Source organism: Jaculus jaculus, chromosome 12 (assembly GCF_020740685.1).
Source record: "Jaculus jaculus isolate mJacJac1 chromosome 12, mJacJac1.mat.Y.cur, whole genome shotgun sequence".
Classification (NCBI taxonomy): Eukaryota; Metazoa; Chordata; class Mammalia; order Rodentia; family Dipodidae; genus Jaculus; species Jaculus jaculus.
In genome coordinates, this window is record NC_059113.1 from 34,671,565 (window position 1) to 34,682,498 (window position 10,934).

The following is a 10,934-nucleotide window of genomic DNA, read 5'->3' on the forward strand; positions in this document are numbered from 1 at the left end:
AATTTGTGTGGGTTTTGCATGCTGTTGATACCTTAATTAAGATAGTTTACAAAAAGAAAAATTCAACAGAACCTGCCTTGGTCCCTGTGGGCACTGTCCTTCTCTGTATTTGTTTGCACCTGAGAGGAGGCTCCTACACCTGCTGATGGCTCAGCACAGCCAGGCCTGCATTGGCACCTGAGGGCTTCCCAGATGCCATGAGTGTTTGCTCCATCCCTGCACAAGAGTGCAAGTGGCGGAGACTCAATGGTCTCCAGCGACCTTCATCCAACAGACACGAGCCAGTGGATAATACTCCAGATGGAAGCAGGGAGGTTTGACAGAGAGTCCAAGGAATTTCTCCTTTGTTCACAAGAATACAAATAAGTCTTGCTCCAGGGCAATGCAGCTCTCAATCTAGAATGAGAGGTGAAGGAGACCTTCTGAGGAGTCTTTGACACAACTAAGCCAGAGGTCCCCTGCCGGACCGGGTCCCAGATATTTATGGTGGCAACCTTTTCATAAAAATAATTTCATAGTGCCTTTCCCCCCACTCCTTATCCTACTGTTGATTCCTCGAATCGCCTCTGTGGTGGATTGAATCAGACGTCCCACCTCCCTATAAACTTGTGTGCTGAACGCTTGGTTCCCTATCTGATGGCAATTTGGGAGGTGGAGCCTTGCAGGAGCAGGCATGTTATTAGGAGTGGGCTTGGGGGTGTTGTAGCCAATGCCCTCTTATCAGATTTGGCTCACTCTCCTGTTAACTGTTTTCCACCTGCTGTGGCAGAGGTGATGTCCAGCCTCTGCTCATGCCCTTTTTTCCCATGAGGCTTCCCCTGAGACTACAAGCCAAAATCCAAACCTTCCTCCCCTCAGCTGCTTTTGGTCAGGTGCTTTATCCCAGCAGCAGGAAGGTAGCTGCCACAGCCTCCTTGAGGAACAGCCTGTCCAAGGCCCTGGTTTCCAAGCCAGCTGTTGGAGGAATCCAAACCAAGACCTCCTCCATTTGGGTCAATGTCGCCTGCAGACTTATGCTTATCACCCACTTCTCATCTGACTTAGGCTTCCCTCCAGCACTGGTCTCCACAGGGGAGCCCCATCTTCAGGAGTTCTGCTCTACTTTAATAATAGTTCATGGTATCGTGTACTGAGTCTAGGGTCTCATGCATAGTAGGCAGGCACTTGACTGCTGGGCTATATATCCCCACACCAAATCCCATATTTAGCAAATCAATTGAATTGTGTTCATCTTGGAATCCTTTATTTTTTTTTAACCAGTTAAGTGATGTGTATTGCAACTTTATTCCATGTCCTCTAATTTGACATCTAAGCCTAAAATGTCTAGTATAGTGAGTTAGTCCAAATTAAGATATACCATAACTGTAAGCATATGGTAAATTTTGAACACTTAGAGCAAAAAAAGAATAAAATTTTTCACTCTTATATTAATTAAAAGTTGAAATTACTTTAAAGATAGTTGATTTAAGTAAAATGTATTACTTAAAGTTACTTATTGTATTCGTCAGCTTTCTGTTACTATAAACAATGTCTAAGGTAAGCAGCTGAGAAAGAGAAATGACTCGTTTTGGCTTAAGAGTTTCAGAGGTCTCATTCCATGGTTGGATGGCCTCTTTGCTTTTCCCTGTGAGGCTGTACATCATAGTAAGAGGGTATGGCAGAGCAAAGCCCCTCTTATCATGGTCAGGAAGCCAACAAAGACTTGTAAGGGTTCCAGGAGCCCCCAGTCTCCTTTGAGGGAATGCCTGTAATGACTTGACACCACTCACTGGCCTACACTTCTTCTCAAAGGCTCCATCAACACCTAGTAGCACCTCCCTGTGGACCAACTCTTGAATATGTACACCTTTGGGGGAGAGTCGGCACCCAAACTATAGCTCTTGGTTTAACTTTTTACTGCCACTATCAGAAGTTTTTAATTTACCTGCACAGCTCCTATCATATTCCTATTAGATAGTACTTATGAGAGAAGATTTGCAGTTGTAGAACACAGCAAATGACCTCCACATCTTTTGAGAGGTATTAGCTGGTTGTTACAGGCTTCTTATTCTGAGGGTAAAAGTAGTGTGAAATCCAACTTTGGAATAAAGAATCTGGGGGAAATGGAGCTTTTATGGGCTAGCTTAGATTGTTTGATATGGATAATTTCTAGTCATAATGGCAAGAAATGTCTGCACACCTGCTCCCTTCCCTTGTCATGTCATTTTACCTATAATCAGGTTCACAGAATAGTTTCATTCCTCACTAGCCCACAAAAAAACTCTTTCATCTGTATGAGGAAATTTCAGCTACTTCTGAGGTTTGGTGGGGTTTTGTGGCCTGACTTGGGAACTCACTCATTGCTTTCCATGTTATTTTCCTGGGTGGGGGGGGGGGGGGATATTGGGTGTCATGCAAAGAGAAGAAAGCATGTTTGTTCCAAAGGTTCTTTTTCTTCTGTTCATGTGCCTGAACAGTGGGAGCAGAGAGGTGCCTGTGGCAGGCAGATCTGGCGTCTGGGAACATCCAGGTACCACTGTGTCTGGCTCAGTGGATGGAGGGCTTGTCTAGGTCTGAGAGAGCTTTCCAAACCTCCTGTCTACTACAGATATCAGTCTTGATGAAAACTGGAGTGTTCTCTGGACCCAGAGACTCCCCAACTTCACACTGATTGTGTGTGTATTTTACTGGGAATTGAAGCCAGAACCTACTGGTTGTGAAGCAATTGCTCTGTATTGAGTTCTAGTCCCAGCTCTACACCAGTTCTTTTAACCCAGAACATCGTAATGTAATATTGAGTGAAGCACATTGTATGAGATGATGAATGACAAATAAATGTTAGTGTCAGGGATGCAGCTGGGTCTGTGGATCATGGTGAAACAGAACATATATCCATGGATGGTGGAGAACTGTCTCTCCAGATGTCACATATGTTACCACATTCCCCTCTCTCGTCTCTGTTGGCTTGTCTCCCTTTGGGCTAGTTTAAGTCCATGGATCTAAAGAGAAATGCTGGCACAAGTAACTAAAGTCTAGCATTCATCTCCTCAGCCATCTTTCCTTGTCACAACGATCTTGTGTGTCACTTGTCGACAAAGTGAGTCACAAAAGGAGAGATCCTGGTACCTGAGTCATCACTTAGAGCACAGCTCTCACCAGCCTCCCTGGACTTTGACAGAATGAATGAGAAGTCATTTCTCTGGGGATCAATCCACCAAGACCTGAGTTGTACTTTTCCCTCTGATTTCACTGAAGTGTTATCTAATTGTGAGTCATTGTGCAGCTCCAAAATGGCTGCCACACATGTGAGTAGACTTGGCAGTGGCAGATAAAATACCTGAAGTTTTCAAAAAGGATGTTTTCAGCAGGGATGTTCATGTGACTCCAGGTTTAAATCCCTGGCAATAAATTCAGTTTCAAAACACTGTATTCCAGTGTTTTATTGAACGATGACAAGAGACGGTAGAACCTGGCTGACATTTTGGCAGTATATGGGCAGGCCTGTATGAGACGGGAAACCCTTTGTGGCATGAGGTCTTCCAGGGGTTCCAGCACAGGGAATAGGGAATACGGAACATTCAGGGAAGCAGGCATTAGAGAGAGGGGTACAGGTCTAGGTGATTCCATTGTCACTCAACAGTCTTCTGTTCTAGGGAATTCTAAAGGGTCACAACAGTTTGGGGTGTTATAACCACCAGCTTTGGTCTCATCAACAGATGGAAGTCATGGGCTGAGGATTCCTAGAGTATGCAAAACAGACATAGGCTCTTGGATAAAAAGTTGTTTGCTAGAGCTGTTTACAAATAACTAGATGTGCAAAACTGACACCTGTAGGCTTTTGAGTCAATGAATCTCAGCCTGTAGTAAAGAAGAAAATAACCCACCACACGGGAACTCACAGGCTAGAGAGAAAAAAACTACAGAAAAAAACTATAAGTTGATAAGCTATGGAGAGAGCAGGGACTTTTGTGTGTGAATATATATCCATATATATATATATATGTGTGTGTGTGTGTGTGTGTGTGTGTGTGTGTGTGTGTGTATTTTGAGACAGGGTCTCACTCTAGCCCAGACTGACCTGGAATTCACAATGTAGTGAAGCTTAGTCATGGAGAGCCTCCTGCTAGGGTCACCCACATACTGAGATTATAGGTATATATATATATATATATATATTGCCACCACACAAGGCTGGCAAAAACTTCTAGCAGTTTTCTCCAGAGAAGCATGTATAGCCATACTTGTATCTTGCTTTGTGAAGATCACCAACTTGATAACTCCTCATGCTATGAAACGATGTCTGGTGGGAAGAATTAACTGTGGGATCCGAGGTATATACAATGTATGTCATATACATAGACAGGGGGCAGTGTGGCCATTGCAGCTAATAGTTAAAACCAGTTCTGAGATGTGATCCCAGGGCTGTTCATACAATCAAAGAAAGAAGTCAAGGTGTTAGACTTTCACATGTGACACTCTGGAGAAAATCTTTGATTTTCTCTTTAACATCTAAAAACATTTTCAAAAAGTAAAAACAGAAAGGAAGGAAGGAAGGAAGGAAGGAAGGGAGGAAAAAAGGAAGAAAGGAAGGAAAGGGACTTTGGAATCCAGTCTTCTAGGGACTCATGATATAGGTTCCTAGTAAATGATCCCCAATTATATAGGATAAGGTATGAGAGAGTATCAAGTAACTTGTCCCCTGGTGATAAGCTATGAAAATGCCCTGCTGCAACTGAAAATTCAAAAAGGTCCATCCTGAGGTCTCCCAATAATTGAGGTGCTTATAAGGTAGTGGAATTTAGGTAATAATTTTATTTGAATATTACATATACATATTGTGAATCTGGGGCATGGGCAAAGAGAAGGAAGGGAATAAGGGAGAGAGAGTGACACACACACACACACACACACACACACACACACACACACACACACACAGAGAGAGAGAGAGAGAGAGAGAGAGAGAGAGAGAGAGAGAGGCTGATTCTGAGAAGGAGACCATATGGTAGTAGATGATATACCATGGCAACCATAAGGGGCTTTCCCCTTGGCCAAGCTGACCACAATTAATTTTTAGTGCACTTTGAGTCACTGGTACCACATCTTAACCATACATTTGCTGTGGGATACAGGAATCCTCATATTCAAAACCATATATCTAAATCAATGAAGACTGGACATAGTCAAGGATTCTCAAGTTAAGAAAGAACAAGGCACTTTTTTTTCAGAGTCCCCTGATCTATTTATAAAAAGTACAAACAGGATTATCAAACCCATAGTTTATATAAATTCTAGCATTTTCCCATCAACATTGTGAAATGTAAAACTTAGTTTAATACTATTGCCCTGTCTCTTTGTCCAGATGTAAGACTTCATTTGTGCTTTGCCATGACACTCCTGGTCCTTCCCTAGAATGGACTCAGTGTGCCTTTCCTCCATTTAAGCCAGCAAGCCCTAGATACAGTATGAGGTGGACACAGGGCTGAGATGTGCTCATCGCATTAGAACTGCCAGACATTCAGCTCTGTCCAGATGCTTTTCCCATTTTATGTGGGAACTTGGAAATGCAGTGTGCTAATACTCCTTCTGTTGCTATGACAAAGACATCCCACATGGGACACTTCTGGTAAGATGGTTGTGTATGACCCTCACTGAGAAACCCAAAGAAACAAAAGAGGCAAGATAAGGCACAATATTCGCTTTTTCTTCAAGAGACAAGATCTGTAAGCAAACTTACTTAGCCCGAATCTATAAACAAACTCAGTAACCCAGGTGAGATCTCCATGTTGAAGCAGGAGAGACCTACTGCTAGCTAGTGTGGATCGGTTTGCTTGGCCATAACAAAAAAAAAAAAAAAAAAAGAAAAAGAAAAAAAGGCTGGCTGCTGAAAGTGCCTCTCCTCCACAGCAAATAGACCTGCTGGTGAGATCAGTGGAAATTGCAATAAAGTGGTTCTCCATCAATATAGCAGACTTTCAAGACCGGAGAAACTTTGAGAAGAGGAGACCAGCTGAGCTCTGTGGAAACACCAACAGGCAATATTCCACGACCTCGCCTCCTCTACGTGCCAGTGATAGAAACACAGGAAAGTGCAGGGCACCAGGGGCTCCCAACAGTCCTTCCCTCAGCCCTGAGCCCAGCAAAGCCACGTCAAGCTACAGCCATCTGATTTTTTGACCAAAAAAAAAAAAAAAAAAAAGTCAAAAATACTCACTGGAGAAAAGTCAGCCTCTTTAACAAATGGTGTTGGGAAAATTATATATCTATGTGTAGAAGAATGAAAGAAATCCTTCGATCTCTCTGTGCACAAGGATCATCTCCAATACTGGACAGATGGATTAGTGGTTGTGTACTTCCTGCACAAGCGTGAGGGCCCAGGACCTCCAAGTCCAGAGTTTGAAGCTCCAGATCCCACACAAATAGCTGGGCGCGGGCCCTGCGTACCTATGACGCCAACCCAGCAGGGGAGCAGAGACCTGAGAATCCTTGGAGTTTTGCAAGCTCCAGAATCAGTAATGAGAGACAGTGGCTCAAAACAAGACCTGGCTGAGGAGCAGAGGGAGCCAGCCAGACATCCGTTGTTCTGCTCTGGCCACCACAGGAGAGCGTCCCACTCCCCTGCCACAGGAGAGCATATGGGAACACACACCCATCCACCCACCACCACCACCACAGCCCAAAAGTAATAGACTCTAAATGTAATGAAGATTGTAATGTGAAAGACAGAACTGAAACTGCTAGAGGAAAACAACAGGGGAAAACACTTCCAGATACAGGGGCAGGGAGAGCATTCTGACTATTACTCACTGTAGTTGCTTAGACAATAAGGCCAGTAATCGACATATGAGACCTCATGCAATTAAAAAGCTTTTGTAGGGGGGAGGCTGGAAGAATGGCTTAATGGTTAGGGCATTTGCCAACAAAGCCAAAGGACCCAGGTTTGTTTCCCCAGGACCCACGTTAGCCAGATGCACAAGGGGGCACACATGTCTGGAATTTGTTTGCAGTGTCTGGAGGCCCTGGTGCACCCATTCTCTTTCTCTCTCTCTTTCTCTGTTAAATAAATAAATAAAAATAGTTTTTTTTTTTTAAAAAAAAAAGCTTTTGTAGGGCAAAGAAAACTGTTACTGGTAAAATATCCTGGCACTATTCACCTGATAGAATTAGTATCTAAAATATACAAAAAAAAAAAAAACCCTCAAAAATCCTAGATAATAGAGAAATGAAACAACCCAAACAAAAAGTGGATTATCATAAATAAAAATTAAAAAAAAAACAAAACAAAACAAATAGGGCTGGAGAGATGGCTTAGCGGTTAAGCGCTTGCCTGTGAAGCCTAAGGACCCCGGTTCGAGGCTGGGTTCCCCAGGTCCCACGTTAGCCAGATGCACAAGGGGGCGCACGCGTCTGGAGTTCGTTTGCAGTGGCTGGAAGCCCTGGTGCGCCCATTCTCTCTCTCTCCCTCTATCTGTCTTTCTCTCTGTGTCTGTCGCTCTCAAATAAATAAAAATTAAAAAAAAAAACAAAAAAAACGAAACAAAACAAAAAGTGGATTATCAAACTGAATAGAGTTCTCAAAAGAAGAAATACAAGTGGCCAATAAATATTTAATGAAATGTTCAACATCCTTAGCCATCAGGGAAACTTCAAATTAAAACTCCTTTGACATTCCATATCACTCAGATCAAAATACTTATCATTAAGAATAAAAACCACCAATGAATGCTGGCAAGAGTGTGGGGAAAGAGGAACCCCTATGTACTTGGTTGGGGGCACAGTCGTTATGAAAATCAGTAGCTGTTGGCAAGTTTCTACTAATAAGACTCAAAACTTGCCAAGCCCCTGAGAATAAATGACTGCTGCATGCTGATCAGTAACTGGGACATTTCTATCCTGTCCTCCAAGGCTCAGAGAACATTGTGGAAGAGAGGGTAGAAAGAATGTAAGAGCCACTGGTCTGTATCCCCAGTACCAGAAATGGGTTGCTACCCGCATTGAGCTGACAATCAGACAGACCTACAAAGTCTCCACAACAAGACAGGCTTCTGTCAAAGCCCTTAATTACCTGCTTGAGGTAAAAGGTGAGACTCTTACTGCTGAGACGCCATATGCTGCCGATACAGAACACCAAGAGACCTGGCTGGAATCTGGATTGTTAGACGGGTTAGTGCTGGAAAGCGCTGCATGAGCTACTGGGGGAAAGTGGCCAACAATGCTGTGAGCAAGCAGGGGTCACAGCTACGCAGAAGCAAAGTAGTCACCTGTGCAATGGGGGCACACAGCCTTGGTGGGTAACCAAGGGCTTTCTGATGGGCTGGAACTGGGAACCAGGTCAGAATCCCACGGAGACCATGATTATGGTCTCCAATGACAAGCTCCCACTAGTCTTTGGCCCAAAGAGGGGCTACATCCATCAAAACCTCTCTAAATTGGCAATGTGTATTCCACTTAACTATGCTGACTTCATTCTCTCTTGGAGAATCTGTTCTTCTTTTTCAGAAGGTAGTCAGACCCCAGGAGATAAACTCCCCTCACACTTCAGCCAAGGCCCAGGTGAAACCACAGAGGACTTGGTGAGATGAGCAAGAGTGTTGTTTACATGGTGAGCCTTACGGTCTCCACCAGGGTGATGGAGACTGATGCTGAGGATACTCAACACATACCAAAGCAGAAATCCAGAAGCTTCTGAGAGCTTAACACTAAAATAGATTTAAAACACACCCACCATGACTCAGGAAATTTTACAAAAGAGGGGGTGGAAAGATGTTAAGATACACAGGTCAAGAGGATATACCCAGAGGCATTCACTCCCCCAATAACTGACTTCTGTTCTCACAAGTGATAACCCACAACTCCGTGGGGAATACTAGCAAGCCCACTGAGGTAATCCCCCTACCCATCTACCCATTCTCATGTAATCAACCCTCATTAAATTTTATGGAACACACACACACACACACACACACACACACACACACACACGTGCACGCGCGCACACACACACAGGTATCAAAGTAGAAAAGGAAGTAGTTGGGAAGAAGAAAGGACGATGTAGAAGAGGGACAGAGAAGGATGATAAGATAAACTAATAGGAGAGGATTTTGATCAATACTCATTTTATACCTGTATAAAAATTGTCAACTAAAACTAAAAGTTCAAAAAATCTGATAGGAGCAGCTGAGATTTATTTTGACTCATGGTTTCAGAAGTTTCAGTCCAATGTTGGCTAGCTCTGTTGCCTTGAGGCCCAGGGTAAGGCAGAGCATCTTGGTGGAAACACATGGTGGGGCAAAGCTGCTCACCTCATGATAGCCGAGATGCAAGGAGAAGAGCAAATACCCACAAGTCCCAACAGCCTCTTCAAGGCCTCAGTGACCTCACTGCCTTCCTAAGGGTACAACCACTGATCAAGCCTTTAGCGAATTGGCTTTTGAGGGGCATTTATCCGGATTATAACACATTATGTAAAGAATTTTGTTGCATTGTTTTCTCCCAACCCTGAATATTGTCAGGTTTGACCTTCACTGTTAGTATTAGTGCAATTGCAAGGCTGCACCTTGTGGTACTGACCTCTAATCCCAGCTACTTTAGAGGCTGAGGCAGGAGAATTGGAAGTTCAAGGTTTGTCTAGGCTACCGTAAGTTCACGGTCAGTCCAGGCAAGTTACTGATAGCCTGTGATGGTTTGAATCAGATAACCCCCATAAATTCATGTGCTTTGAGTGCTCGGTCCCCAGCTGATGGCAATTTGGGAGGCGGAGACGTGCTGGGGGAGGTGTGTTTGGGCGCATGGGCCCCCTTGCTAGGGTTCTGCTCATCCTCCTGCTGCTGTTTTCCACCCGCTGTGGCAAGGAAGTGATGTCCAGCCTCTGTTCTATCATCTTCTCCCTTTGGAGCTTCCCCTTGAGACTGTAAGCCAAATGAACTCGGTCTTCCCACCCGCAACACGAAGGTAACTACAGCATGCTCTGTCTCAAAATTTAAAAATAAGGCTGGACATATATTTCAGTGTTAGTTCACTTGCTTGGTATGTGAGAAACCCTGGTTTCAATTCCCCAGTCTGTAAAGAAGAAAAAAAAGACTCTCAACTTGAGGGAATTGAGTGGTTAAGAACAGGGTCAGATGACCAAAATTTACATTTGTGCTCCACCACCTGCCAGCTGTGTGGGGGTCTCATAGGGTCATAGCCATACTGTCCTCATGGGGTCATTGTAGGTCTTAGCATTGCATCTGACATATAGGAAGTGCTCAACAAATTACAGGTACAATATTGTGCATACCTTATGAGTGTCTCCTGATATCATTAGATATTTTCCTCCTCTACATTATTTTCAAGATCTCTATGATACTTGGTCTTATGGTTGTAACCAAATTAACCTAACCATTACCCTAATTATATGAGAGTTGAGATATGTTTGTATTTTTCCACATTATAAGAAGTGTCACAGTAAATACCCTTACAGCCAGATTTTTGCATATTTGTGGTTATTTTAAAACAAGCTTCTTATCACTTTAATTTTTATGGCCAGTTTGAATCCATAACCCATAAACTCATGTAGAGTGGCTAGTTCCACCCCCCCCCCATCTTCATTTTTTGAGGCAGGGTTTCTTTCTAACACAGACTGACCTGGAATTCACTTTGTAGCTCCAGGCTGGCCTCAAACTGGACATGATTCTATTACCTCAGACTCCCAGTGCTAGGATTAAAAATGTGGGCCACCCTGCCTGGCTTAAGATAAGCTTCTAATTCATTCATTTTTGAGCCCAATTTTCAAACAGTTGACACCTAGAGCCCCAGCTTGCCACTGCAGTCATCTGGATTAGATATTTCCCAGTCTTTAACAATGAAGAGGAAGTTTGCTTAAAACTTTGCCAAGTTTGTCTTTGAACTTCTCAAAAGGATTCGACCTCTGCCTGTGATCTTCCCTGGTAAAGCTGAGGTTTCACACTAAAGAA